This window comes from Panthera tigris, chromosome B1 (assembly GCF_018350195.1).
Source record: "Panthera tigris isolate Pti1 chromosome B1, P.tigris_Pti1_mat1.1, whole genome shotgun sequence".
Lineage (NCBI taxonomy): Eukaryota > Metazoa > Chordata > Mammalia > Carnivora > Felidae > Panthera > Panthera tigris.
This window is the reverse complement of record NC_056663.1, coordinates 199,266,801-199,281,038: the sequence shown is the minus strand read 5'-3', so window position 1 is coordinate 199,281,038 and position 14,238 is coordinate 199,266,801.

The window sequence follows — 14,238 nt, the reverse complement described above, 5'->3', positions numbered from 1 at the left end:
CAGCACACAGTAAGTGCTCAGTAAACGTGAGTCGTTATTATCAATGTGATGGTTTATTTATCCCCAGAAGCAATTGCATTCTGGCTCTCCTGGCTGTGAGACCCTGCGCAAGCTGCCTAACCTCTCTGTGCCTAGGGTGGTTGTGCAGATTAAATTAGTACACGCAGCGTACCTGCATCAGTACCTGTTTGGAGCAAGCTTGACCAGCGTTTGCTCTTGTCATGGGTACCCTTCCCCCAGCACCGTTCACCACCCAGAAGGCAAGTCTTACAAGTTGGATCAGCCTAGTCGGGGGCGGGGGTGCCGCTCAGAGGGTTCTGACCTGTCCTCCTGGGACCGTGGGTCAAACTGCCCGGATTCTGACCCTCAGCCTCCTTCGTCTCAGCCAACGCCACGGTCTCTCGCCTCCACCTTCCCACCCAGCCTCCATGCAGATGCCAGAGTCTGCCAACCAACTCCAGGGGCGTCATGGCCTGTTCCAAATTCCTTGATGACCAGAAGTCCCAGTGAGGCTTTCAGGCTCCTTGTGATCTGGTCTTGCCAGCCTCTTAACCTCGTGTGCTCCCTACGGGGCAGCAGGCCTGGAATCCACGGCTCAGTCTTTGTGCCTCTATGGTCCCTCTGCACGTGCTGTTCCCTCTGCCTGGAAGGCCTGCTTCCTCCCTCTTTGTCTAGCTGCAGTGCACATGTCTCCTCCTCCAGGAAGCCCCTCCTGACTCCCTGAAGTGGTCCCAGGAGCTCCTTCCCTGGCACTCGTATAGTCAGGGTACCCCATCATAATGCTCCACTGTGGTCTCTCCCACTGACCCATGAGCCACGGGCAGAGACAAGCTGTCTCCCTGCCATGTCCCTGCTGCCTGGGCAGAGCATCCCTGTGCAGTGGGTGCCTGTGTCCGCGGGATCCCTGATGCAGCTGGCGGGGCCTGCCTTGCCCTTCTGTACTTGACCAGGCCTCCTTGAATCCGGTCACTCATGGCCTTCCTCCAGAACTCCTGATGGCTCCCTTCCCACCGGAAGGTCAAGTCCAAACTCAGGACCTTCACACTGCTGTTCACTATCCCTGGAATATGCTCGCTTCCTCTTTGTCCAGCTAGCTGAGGCTCAGGGCTGACTTCCTCAGGGAAGGCTCCCGGACCTCAGACCACGCCAAGCTCCACAGGATGTGCTAGCTTCGCACCTTTCCCCCCTCCTTAGGAATGATTACAATTGTAGTTAATAATTCTGTGACTTACAATAACATCCTGGAACCTGAGAGGGTGGCCTTACTTGGGAAAAGGGTGATTAGATGTGATTAAGTTAAGGGTCTTGAGGTGAGATAATCCTGGATTAACTCGGTAGGTCCTAAATCCACTGACAAGAATCTTCATAAAAGAGGAGATGGGGGGCACCTGGGTGGCTCAGTTCGTTGAGCGTCTGACTTCAGCTCAGGTCACCATCTCACGGTTTATGAGTTCGAGCCCGCATCAGGCTCTCTGCTCTCAGCACAGAGTCCACTTGGGATCCTCTGTTCCCCTCTCTCTCTGCCCCTCCCCTTCTTATGCTCTCTCTCTCCCAAAAAGTTTTTAAAAAGAAGAGGCATGGACAGAGGAGGCAGCCACAGTCATGGGAAGCCACATTTGAGTGATGTGGCCACAAGCCCAGGAGCATCTGGAGGCCCCAGAAGCTGAAAAAGGCAGGAAAGAATTTCCCCTAACAGTTTCTGGACTAGGGACTTTTACCCTATAATATTATGAGAGCACACATTTCTGTTCTTTTAAGCCTCCTGGTCTGTGGTAATTTATTTTTATTTTTATTAAAAATCGTTTTGAGTTCATTTCTTTTATTTTGAGAGACAGAGCACAAGCAGGGGAGGGGCAGAGAGAAGGAGCGACAGAATCCCAAGCAGGCTCTGCACCATCAGCACAGTGCCTGATGCGGGGCTCGAACTCACAAACTGTGAGATCGTGATCTGAGCCGAGATCAAGAGTCAGACGCTTAACCGAATGAGCCACCCAGGTGCCCCTGGTCTGTGGTAATTTATGATGGCGGCCTTCAGGAAGTAGCAGAGATCCATATATATTAGGTCATTTAATCCCCGCCCAAACCCACCGATTATCACTGTTTTAAGGTCCATTTTACAGACGAGGAAACTGAGGAAAGCCAAGGGTCAATCACTTGCCTAAGGTCACCAGCTAGTAAGTGGTCAAACCGGGATCCCTCCCCTGACCCCCAACAGCTTGGTCCCAGCAGAGGCAGGCTAGTGGGCACTGACTGCTCCCCGTCTGGAACGCAGCAGGAACCCCTTCCCCAAGACCCTCAAACGTGGACGGCCTGTCGAGGGGCTGGGAGCTCAGCACATCTTCGAGAGCGGCATCTCTGAGAAGAACGTTTGTCCTCTTGGTGAGCTGAAACCCGCCTCCCTGCGACTTGGAGGTCTGGGCTCACGAACTTTGAGTCTCAGGGTACCTGGAAGGCTGTTCTGGACAAGTTTGGACCCTTGGCTCCCACCTTGCTACCTGCTGTGGATCCTGGGACCCGGGGCCTCCTCATCCCTAGCGAGGAGAAAGTGGTGGTACCTGCCTCTCGGGTGGTCCGGAGGGGTGGTCCAGACACAGCAGATCAGCACACTTCAAATACGTAACTCTGACGTTGTCCCCACAGACCACTTTCCCTGGTGAGACGGCCTCAGGATAAACTCAAATCCTTTCCTGTAGCCAGAGACCCTACAGCCCTGGCCTCTACCCGTCTGGTCACCCTCCTCTTGGCCATTCATCTCACCCGTCTGTAGCCCGGAGACACCCCCCTCTTCTAGATTCTCAAATAAGCCACACTTTCCTGTGATCAAGGTGCTTTCTCATGCTTATGTGAATGCTCCTGCCTTCCTTTTCTTTGCCAGAATATAAGCTCCCGGAGGGCAGGACCTTCTGTCTGTTCACTGCGGTATCCCTAGATCTTAATGGCTCCCTGGTACATAGTAGGTGCCCAATTAAATATTTGTGGAACGGAACTGAATGAATGGATCTTTGCCTCACGAAATCCTACCCTTCCTTCAAGCCTAGGCTGGACATCACATTATTCGTTCCACTATTTTTTGCTAACACGGGTTTGCCTCGCGATGAAGGCTGTCAGCTCTGGCGTGAGACTCCTGGCTCTGCCCCTGGCTAGCCGTGCCACCTTCAACACTTCCTTTCCTGGGACCCGGGACCCTGAGAGTTCCATGTGTACAAAGGCGCAGGTCGTGTCTTCCCTGACCGCCGATGGCCTTCGATGCCCACCGTCCCAGGTGAGGGCAGGGACGGGCTTCCCGGAGCCTTCAGCCCGAGCTGGAGCTGGCAAGCCCCTCCCCAGGGCGGCTCCCACCCGCCCGGCGCCGCGGCCCTGCGCCTCGCCGGGCGCTCGGCCGCGGGACCCCGGCCCTTCCCCGGCGCGGGCCTCGGGGCCAAGTGCGCACGCTCAGGCCTCCCCGCACCTCCTCCGGCTGCCGCCGAACGGCTCCCGGCCTCGGCCCCGGGCGGGGGCGGGCGAGTGCCGCGCCTTCCCTCTGACTGGCAGGAGGACGGGCCAATCGGAGGGGCGGCCCGGGGAGGGGCGGGGCCGCGCCGCGAGCCGGGCGCCGGGTGGTCGCCCGAGCTGCAGCCGGGAGCGTGCGGCACGCGCCTGCCGGCTGCCCCGAGCGCGGTCACCGGCGCCGCCGCACCTCGCCCCTCGCCCCGCCGAGCCGCGCGCGCGTCTGCCCGTCTTCCCCCTTTGCTGCTTACGATTTTTCTTTCTTTCCTTTTTTTTTTTTTTTTTTTTTTTTTTGCACGCAGCCTTTTTCTGTTCCGTTTTGTCCTTTTTAAGGCGGGGGCGGCGGCAGCGTAAGCTCGGGGCGGGGAGGGGGCGGCCGGATGATGCGGCGCGGGGCTGCGCTGGCTACGTCCGCTGCTGCTGCCCGGCTCGGGCCTGAGCGCCGAGCAGGTGGGTACAGGTGCGCCGGGGGGCGGGAGGCGCGCGCTGGCCAAAGGGGACCCGCGGACCCCACGACCGGGGGGCGGACCCGGCGGCAGGGGACTCGGTGACCGGTGCCACCCCGCCCAACGCCCACCTCCCCCTCCTCCAGCCCTCGCGCCCCTCCGGATCCCTTGACGCTCTCGCGTCTCACCTCCGTGGACCCCCACCCTTCCCATCCCCCATTCCTCCCCAAATCCCCCCGCAGCGTCTCTCTCCCAGCAGGAGAACTCTGCGTCGTCTCCCTCCGTAGGCCCCCTCCCCGTCCCGCCCCCAGTGCCTCTATCTCCCTCACGCCACCCCCATTTTCACGAGCCAAGGAGGGGGAGGGGGACCCACCGGCTGCCTCCAGGGAGTGGCGCGGGGGGCGTGGCCGGCCGGTTCTCTCGGTGTCCTACCCACTGAGTAGGTCCGGGTACCCCCGGGTCCCGGCCGAGGTGGCACAGAGGTTGGAGGCCGGAGGCGGCGGGGTGGGGGGCGAGGCCGCCCTGCCTGCACCCCCGCCCCGCGCACAGCACCCGCCGCCTAGGCCCCTGCCACGCACACCCCCGCGCTGCTCCGCCCACGTGGGTTCGGGGAGGAGGCTGTAGCGCTGGGAAGAAAGGCTGGTACCCACCCTGCTGCCCCGCCGGCGCGCCCTGGGCGCACGCAGCCTCGGGAGATGGCGCAGAGGGATCGGCTCTGCGGGGCCGGGCACCTTGCCTGGGCGCGCTGCGTTCAAGCCCCGGCCTGTGGGCCTGCGTTAGTGCGCCGTGCCCTCGCCCCCAGCCCTCTGCCCCCCCCCCACTCCATCACTCCACCCTCCCTGCTTCGGGTTCTTGAGGAGCCGGCCTCGTCATCCCTGATAGAGGCAGCTTGCCAGGCTGGAGTCTTTTGCCATAGAAGCACCCCCCCCCCCCTTCCCCACGACCTCCCCTCCCCACACACCGGAGTCTGCCTTTCTCCTGATGGCTTGGCCGGCCTGGGCTCTCCGCCAGCCTCTGCCCGGCTCTTTAGACTCCGGAGATACTGTGTCTAACCGCGGGTGCTCCGCCACCCCCACCCCTTCCACGCGCACTCACAGGCACACTGTCCTTGGCCTTTGCTTGTGCTGTTCCCTCTCTAGGAACGCCATTCCTTCAACTGGTCGGCTCCTTCTCTACCAAGGTCAGGGAGAACCCCTTGCCCCGCCTGAGGTTCCTTGTATGGCAGAGTGGGACACACTCTCGTCCTGTCTGATGGCTTCAGCCTGCCAGACCAGATTAGGAGATCTTGGAAGGGCAGGGGCAGCCTCAGACCCTCATATGGGGTTCCGGGGCTCCCTGCCCCTGAGGGGGGCTCTCCCCACGAACTCTGTCTGACCTGCTGGTGTAGGGTGTCTGTGGGGGAGCTGGCTTCTCCTCCAGGACCTTGGGCAGAGCCCAGATGGACAAGGAGGAGGGGCAGGTTTGGGGATGGCATGGGTGGTCAGGACCCTTCTCAGATGCTTGTCCAGCAGGGCAACTTCCCGGATTGCTGCTGCTGAGAAAAGTCTTCCAGAAGGTGGGTGATTGCCAAGTGTTTGTTGCTGAGCTCTTGCACGTGGGTTGTAACGCTGAGCATCTCTGCAGAGCATGGGGGTAATTCTCATTTTCAGACTTTTCACGGTGAGAGGCCCCTCAGTGGGTCAGAGTGTGGGCCCAACAAACGCGATCATTGCCATTGTCCTCCTTGACAAACCATCCTGGCTCCCGCTGCCCCTGTGACCTCACCTGTTCCTCACATCCTGGCTTCCTTGGCCCTCCTCTCTCTCTCCCTGCCACGCCGTCTCAGCTAAGTGTGCCACCTCTGCGTTCCCCAGACAGGTCTTGACCCTTCGGCTTCTCCCCCTGTGCTGTGGTTTTGTTACTGTTGTTTTTGGGGGAGATGTTCCCCTCCCTTGTCTGCCTGGAGAACTCCTATTCATATGTTAAGGGCCAAGTCTCTGGGTCCTTCTTTGGGATGTTTCCTGATTTTGGCAGACAGATTGTGGGTTCTCTTATCTGTGCCCTTTTGGAACATATATCCGTGTGTGGTTTAATATTTGTGTAGCTTTTCCTTAAGCAGACCTTGCCCACCGGAGACTGGGGACACAGTGAGGTCTGAGGGGCAGCCCTGCTTTGAGGGGGGCTCCGCCTTCCAGGGGGGCAGTCACGCTGTCATGGATACTGCCAGCGCCGTAAGAGGGACAGAGCTTGATGGTCTGTCCTCGGCCTGACCAGAAGGTTTCACGGTGAGGAGGCAGGAGGGAGGCCCCACCCTCTTAGGGTACAGGGTGGATTGGGGCCAGGAGGGGAGCAGAAGGAACAATTTTCTGAGGAAGGCATAAGCCAGCAGCCAGTGCCGCCCTTCCTCTCCACGGGCTCTGGAGCCAGACTGCCCCGGTGCCACGGCGGCCCCGCCCCTCACTCAGCTGCAGACCAGCAGGTGCCTCCCCGCCCTGGGCTTTGAAGCTAAAACGGGGTGCCTCCCTCAGAAAGATTGGGGATGACTGCACTTGTGTTCCAGTTTTCCTCGTTTGATCTCCTGAGGGTGTCTGAGCCCCCACAGGGCTTCTGAAGCGGGGTTCACCTTTGTCCTGTTCCTTATGGTTGTGTGATCCCGGGCAACAGGATTAACCTTTCTGGGTCTCCCATTTCCTGTCCAAATGGGGGCAGCGGTCTGTCTGGCTGGGTTGATGTGGGGATCAGAGTGCGGTCTCCGGGCGCGGGAACCACTGAAGTGGCCGTGATGATGAGGGAGTGTATGGTTAAAAAATGAATCTTTTGGTTTTGTCCCAAAGCGGCCACCCCAGTTAGAGGCCCTCCGCGTCCTTCCCTAGCTAACAACACCAGGCCAACGAGCTAAATAAATAGCCAATGCGTGGGAAAGACAGGCGGAGGGGGTGCGTGCGTGTTGGCTGCTGGGAGTTGTGCACATCTGTGTGAGAAGGTGCTGAGGGCTGCAGGCAGGAGTCCTGAGCTCACCGTGCGTGCAGAGAAGGCCATCCCCCTGGCCACCCTCCGTCATCCGAGCTTCTTTCCCGCTCAGTGGTTAAGCCGTGAAGGCACAGGGCGGGGTCATGGGGGCTGCACTGAGGACCGGCTCAGACCCTACTGGCTGTGCCACCTTGGGCAAGTCACTTAACCACTCTCTGCCCAGTTCCTTTCTCTGCGACGCTCACGTGAGGAATGTAGCTATGGTTGCTTAAGCTCCCACTCCTGCTGTGAGTTCTCTCCCCGAAGCTGCACAGAACCTCCCTAGGGTAAGGATTACGTGAGCACCTGACAGGCAGGGGCTGAGTCCGGAGGTGGGGGCGGAGGCGGAACTCACGGGGCGGAGGGGAGGGGTCCCGTGCTCCAGAACTCTGGTGTTGCTTCGTGGAACACGCTGATCCCTGTAATGGAAAGTCGACCTTCCCAGAAGGCCCGTGCGAGGAATCAGTGAGAGGAGGCTTCTCGGTGCCTTTAGTCGAAACAGGTTACCTTGAAGCCAGTAGCAGCCATTAGGGTTGCTGGGATCTGAGGCTCAGGAAGGGACCCCAGGGCGGGCCAGCAGTGGGACCTTGCTGGTCATTGTCATTCTAGCCCTGAACACGGTCAGAAAATGTTTCCCTTGCTCTTGCCTGTCTAAGGCCGGGTGGACAGCCCAGGGATCATGGGCCAGCGGGGAGGGGCAGGAACAAAGAGGGGGGCCTGAGGGCCTCGGGCTCTGGGGCAGGGGTGAAGAGCCCTTCCTGTAGGAGGGGGGAGGGGGAAGAGCTTGCGGAGAGTGGCCAGGGCTGGTTCAGAAAGACTTGAAAGCAGCGGAGTGGGGGCAGGGCCTGGGGCTCAGAGTGAGGGAGCTCCCCGCCCCCCCCCCCCCCCCCGCCTCCACTGGGCGGGGGGACCGAGGCTCTGCTCTTGCCTTCGGTATTAGTATTTATTTTTGGAACTGCCACAGGAAATATTTTACTTCTCATTCACCTGTAGAAATGAAATAAATGCCATTTTTCTTCATTGTAACAGTTAACATTTGTTAAGCACCTACCAAGTGCCAGAGTAAACGCCGGGGTGGGGGGGGGGGGCGGCAAGCTGTGGCCCATCAGCCCGCCGCCTGCTTCTGTAAATAAAGCTTTATTGGTACCCAGCCACGCCCACTTGTGCACCTGCTGTCTGTGGCTGCTTTCCTGCTGTGCTGACAGGGTTACCTAGCTGGGGCAGTTACCCGTAAAGCCAGAGACAGTTACTGCCTGGCCCTTTGCGGCTGGAGTGTGCCACCCCCCTGGTCTGTGCTGTCCCTGATTTGAGTTCATTCAGTTCTGGACACAAGCCCAGAGGGAGGTACCTTGCGCCTCTCATTTTACGGATGGGTACAGCCTGTAGCCTGCCCAGGGTCACAGAGCTGGTACATAGGGGAGCAGGGATCTGCTCCCGAGCAGCCCACATTATTACTTTTTTGGGGGGGAGGGAATTTGTATTTTTTATTAGCTTCTAATTTGAATTTTACCACGTTTAGAGATTATGGTCTGTATACTATCGATTTTTAAATATTTATTGACAAAATTTTTTTTAAGTTTTTTTCTTTTGAGAGAGACAGAGACAGCACGTCAGCAGAGGAGGGGCAGAGAGAGAGGCAAAGAGAGAGAATTCCAAGTTGGCTTCAGGCTGTTGTCACAGAGCCTGATGTGGGGCTCGAACTCACAGAACTGTGAGATCATGACCTGAGCCAAAATCAAGAGTTGGACGGTTAACCAACTGAGCCACCTAGGCACCCCTCTTTTTTTTTTTTTAATTTTTAGTGCTTATTCATCTTAGAGAGACACACACACAGAGTGCAGTGGGGGAGGGGCAGCGAGAGAGGGAGACACAGAATCTGAAGCAGGCTCCAGGCTCCAAGCTGTCAGCACAGAGCCCGACGCAGGGCTTGAACCCACGGACCGTGAGATCATGACCTGAACGGAAGTCAGATGGTTAGCCAACTGAGTCACCCAGGTGCCCCCTCCTTTTTTTTTTTTTAATTAATTAATTTAAATTCAAGTTAGTTAACATGCAGTGTAGTATTGGTTTCGGGAGCAACCTGGGACCTGATCATTTTTATAGGATCTTTGTGTTAAATATATATGTAATATTTTTAGTAACGGTTAACATATTAACGGTTAACATATTTCATAACCGGTCAGTGGCGTGGAGTATGTTCACACCGTTGTGCCGCCATCACCGCCCAAGTCCAGAACTTTCCCGTCCTCCCAGAGTGGCAGTCCACGTTCTTAACCATGACTCCATGCTGCCTTGTGGGAGTTTTGGAGGAAAAAACGCAAACGTCAGCGGCATCCTGACTTTGCACAGGAGGCTTTGGACGGAAGCTTTGCGTTTGAGCGCTGGGTCTGCCATTTACCAGCTGATGGGGGATGAGGCACGTGAACTCCTCTGTACCCGCTACAACTCGGTGTCCTCATTTGTAAAGCGGGGACGCCCCCAGTCCCTGTCCCTGGAGATGGCGTGAGGAAATAAAGAGTCGAGGTGAAGGCCCAGCCTCGTGGGGTGGACAGTGGCAATGATGGGGCGCTACGTCTGTCCTCTCTGTGGCCCGTGGTGCCCCCTTTATCCTTTCCAGGTCCTGGAAGCATCCTCGGGTCCCATCACATGCCTTGAAGCCCCTCCTCCTGGACCTCAGAGGACCCAGATGCCGTGTGGATGAGGCCTCCCGCTGTCCCTTCTACCCCGTGGCCCAGACTTGGCTGGAGGGCCACCTTAGAGAATGAAAGAGGGTTCTGTGTGCGACCGTCCTGACTGCCCATGTGGCAGTAATGCCCTTGTGTGTGCCAGGTCAGGGGCCCCAGTGGCTCTGCCTCGGCTGCATTTTGATTTGGGAGTCCTGGACTGGCCCCTGGTCCCTTCGTCAGAGCTGCGGGGGGGGGGGGGGTGTGGAGTGGGACATGTCACCGAGGAGGTTTTCTGCTTCCTTGGGAGGACAGGCAGCCTGTGAGGATCACAAGGTAGTAGGGGCTAGGAGAGGGCTGGCAATATTAGCTTGCTGAGACACGGGGACGCAGCCTGGCTTTCCTTTGTGTCTCCCCCTTTTGAAAAAGCGGGGCGGCCTTCACACAGCATAGGATTAGCCATTTTAAAGTGTCCCATCCAGTGGCATGTGATGCGTTCGCGAAGTTGTATAACCACCACCTGTATCTGGTTCCAAGACATTTTCGTGGCCTGCGGTGAAAGCCTTGTGCCCGCTAAGCGGTTCCTCCCCGCCGCCCCCTCCCTCAGCCCCTGGCAACCACCGGTCTGCCTTGCGTCTCTAGGGATTTGCCCATCCTGGACGTTTCGAGTGAATGGGATCCTATGTGAATGTCCTCAAGGTTCATGCAGGTCGTAATGGGGGTGTCTGTGCTTCAGCACTTTTTATGGGTGAGTAGTATTTCATTGCGCGGACAGACCACATTTTATTCTCCATTCGTCTGTGGATGGATGTGTGGGTGGTTTCCGCTTGGTGCCTGGTGCGCCCAGCGTTTGAAGCAAGGCTTCGAGTGTTAAGATGCTCTTCCGGGGGCCTTTGCTGCCCAGGTTGTGTTGTCACCTCTTACTGCCACTGTCGTCACCGACCCGCTCGGCGGATGCTCCTGGACAGACACTCCATGCTGGCGTGTGCTGGGAGCGGCCGGCCTGGACTTGATCTTGACCCGAGAATGGCTTGCTGGCTTCCCATTTTCCAAGCCGGGGTGTGGGAGTGCCCTGCGGCGGGAGGGGTGGCATGGGGGCCGCCTGAGTCGCCCCAGAGAGGCTGCTGACACGGCGCTGGGAGCCCGGGCACCTTTCTGTTGGTTCCTGGAACATGCTGGCTTCTTCCTGCCCAGAGGTTTTTGTGTACTGCTTGCCGTCTGGCATGCTCTTCCCTGCCCTCGCCAGAACAGTTTTCTGAGCCTCCACATCTTAGGTTAAATTTTCCCCTCCTCGGAGACGTCTTCCCTGTCCATCCTGGGTAGATGCCCACCTCCCCTCTGCTATTTCCCCTCCCCGCACTCTGTTTTCTTCTGAAGTCATCACCATCTGAAGTGTTTTTTTCCTCATTTATGATCATCCCCTCATTTATGATCATCCCCTCCCCCCTCAATGAGCTGGGGGGGGCGGGTAAGCACCACAGGACAAGAACCTTGCCTGACATGTTTATGCTCATCTTTCAACACAGGGCATTGGCGCACAGTAGGTGCTCAGTAAATAATTGCCTGTTGCTTAGAGTCCGACGTAACTTAACTTCCTGATTCCAGGCATCAGGCTCTGTGTCCTAGAACACGTTTCTTCTGAGCATCACTTCCTTTCTTAGCCAACACGGAGACCATCCGGTGTCCCTACCTCTTGGGGTTGGTGTGAAGGTCAGAAATAACCTGTGCAGCCTTCCCAGAGCTGTGCTGGGCTGTAGTAGGCACTTGGCAACCCGTGCTGCTGTTGGTGGAAGTTGGAGACGTGGTCACGGTGATTGCGCAGGAGTCTCCCTATGCTGGGTGACCTGTACGCGTGCTCGCCCAGAGGTGGGCAGGGGACTCCTGGAGCCAGGCTCCCCGCCACTCGCCACTCGGAGCTGTTGAGCCCTGAAGTGTGGCTCCTCTGGACCGACCTGCTGGCGAGTGAAAACAGGTTTCTAAGATGTTGTGTCAGCAGAGGGTGTAAATGATCTCAGTAAAAAACTTTAACAGCCATCATGCATTGAAATGATACTATTCTGGATCTGTTGGGCCCAATGAAATGTATTATCAAAATTAGTCCCATTTGTTTTTTTGTTTGTTTGTTTCTTTTTTTTTTAAGTGGCAACTAGAAAATTAAAAACTGCAGGTGGGGCTCGCATGGTATTTCTTTGGGGACAATGCTGCTGTAGACCCTAATCTCCTTGAGGGCAGGGGCCAGGCTCAGGGTACCCTGCCTCTGCCTTCTCCGAAGTACATGTCCCTAGGCAAGTTAATTAAATTTTGTTGTGCTTCAGTTTCCTCCTCGTAAACAAGCAGTCGGGTCTGATGACAAGCAGTGACAGTGCACACTTGAGGGCTTCCTGTGTCTCCTGGGAAGGAGCGAGAGCCCCAGTAAGAGGAGGTGTGGCAAGGGCCCTGCCCACACCAGCCTTCACTCTGGGGAAGCAGAGACCCACGCAATCGAAATAGAACACGGACCCAGTCCCCGAGACCGATTGTCCCCCGAAGAATCCAAGGAAGAAGGCGCCGTGGACTTCATACTGCCACGAGAGCCGGGTCTCTGGTTGGGAGGATCTCCATCCGGGGATGGATCTCCGCCCAGCCTGGTCCATAGCAGGTTCTTCCTAACTGGCAGCCGAGAGGACTATTCTGGGACGGCTCAAGAGCATTGGACCACTCTGCTAAGATGAACCTCCACTTGATGGCTCTGGCCTTTTTAATCCCAATGCATGTAATCACCACACCGGGATTTTGCTGCTGTTCTCTGAAGATTTTGCAACCTCACCTTTATTTTCCATGGCTCCTGAATGCAAGACTCTCATCCCAGCAGCTTACTCACGGCCAGCTCTGATTGGACAAGCACCTGATCGGCCAGCTCTGATTGGACGAGAGCAGCTGATCGGCCAGCTCTGATTGGACGAGAGCAGCCGATCGGCCAGCTCGGATTGGACAAGGGCAGGTGATCGGCCAGCTCTGGTTGGACGAGAGCAGCTGATCGGCCAGCTCTGATTGGATGAGAGAAGCCGATCAGCCAGTTGTGATTGGTTGAGGGCAGCTACTTCTCGGGGTGTGGCACAGCCGCCCTCCTGCTGTACATATTGCTTCTGCTCCATAGCCCATCTCCATGGATTTTCTGTCAGACCTGGGAGGGAGAATGGATTTTGTCCCCAGTCCAGCCAGGAACCACTAGGGAGACCCCCCGTACCCGTCACGAGGTGTGTGTGCTCCACGTGGACAGATGCCCAGAAGAGCTTTGTTTCAGTTCTGCAGAGGTCTCCTAACGTTGTCCTCCTAGTTGTCCACAGGCACCGCCGGCCTGCAGGTGCCTGGCATTGTACTGCCTTCTGGGCTGGGGGGTTGAGAGTGGAGACCCAGGGTAGGTGATGGAAGGCGCCAGAGTCTTCCTTTCCAGCCCCCACTGGGCCGGCACCACCTCAGTGCTGCAGAATGAGTGAATTACCTGAGGTTGCACAGGTAGAAATGGGAGTGGTGGGCCTGCTCTGGCTACTCCTACAGTTGCTGATTACATATGAAAAGTGTGCAGAGGCCTTATCTAGGCGTTCAAAGCTCGCGTGGACTGCCCCCAACTCAACTGCCGGTATTTACCCCAGTGGACTGCACCTACCCCCTAAGCACTGCTCTCTCTTCCAGATCCTTGTTTGCCAGCTCCCTCTGCCTGGAATGGCTCCCCATGGCCCGCCTGTGACCTCCGCTTGCTCCATGGCCTGGTGGGCCCGCCTGGATGCTTCTTCCTCCATTCTCCCCGGGCCCCCAGGAGAGACCTGTTTGCTTACTCTCCAAGTTCAGATTGAGTGAATGAAGTCACCGCGGTTGGATTAAGACAGGAACGGCCTGGAAGCAGAAAGAATGCACCAAAGGGGCTTCTGCTCATCCTAATTTTGCCAGCATGGCGTGGCCCGCTCCTGCCTCCCTCTCCTCCCACGCTTTCAGTAGGGCGTGTGGCCAGCTACACCATCTGCCCACGGTTCCTGACTGAACCAGGCTTTTGCACAGGCTGTTCCCTCTGATCGATTTGCTCATTAGCTTTTCCTGTCCTCATCCACCCGGGGAACATCTTCCACTTGTGCTTGGGATCCATCATCAACCTTATTTCCTCCAGAAAACCTTCCCTGATGTACGTACCCTCTCCCCTTCCCCAGGCCAGGTCAGTCGTGTCCCTAGGGCTCCTGCTGCCCTAGGCATCCTTCTGTTACTGCCCTGGACATAGTATTGCAGCTGTCAGTGACTTATCTGACTCTTCCATTAGACAGAAGTCTCCAGAAAGTTCTGGGAGGCTTGAAATGCCATCTGATTCACAGTGGGATTCCCAGAACCTGGGTGGGGCACACAGTAGGCAGTCAATAGGTTTTTGGCCCTTAGTCTCACAGATCCCAGTAATGTCAGTGTTGGGAGTGGCCTCAGCAGGGAGGTGGTAGGCTCTCCTCTCTCTTGCTTGTGTTGGGTCCACTCGACCCTTAACTAGCCTCACTCCACTCTCTGCAGCAGTCACCTCTAGTGACTACCCTGTGAACCTTAGATCCTGCAGAACTCGGGGCTGAGATATATAGTGGTTGTGTTAGCCCAGAGATGACACTGGGGAACCTCTCTCACTTCTCCGGAAAGTCTCCTTCCCC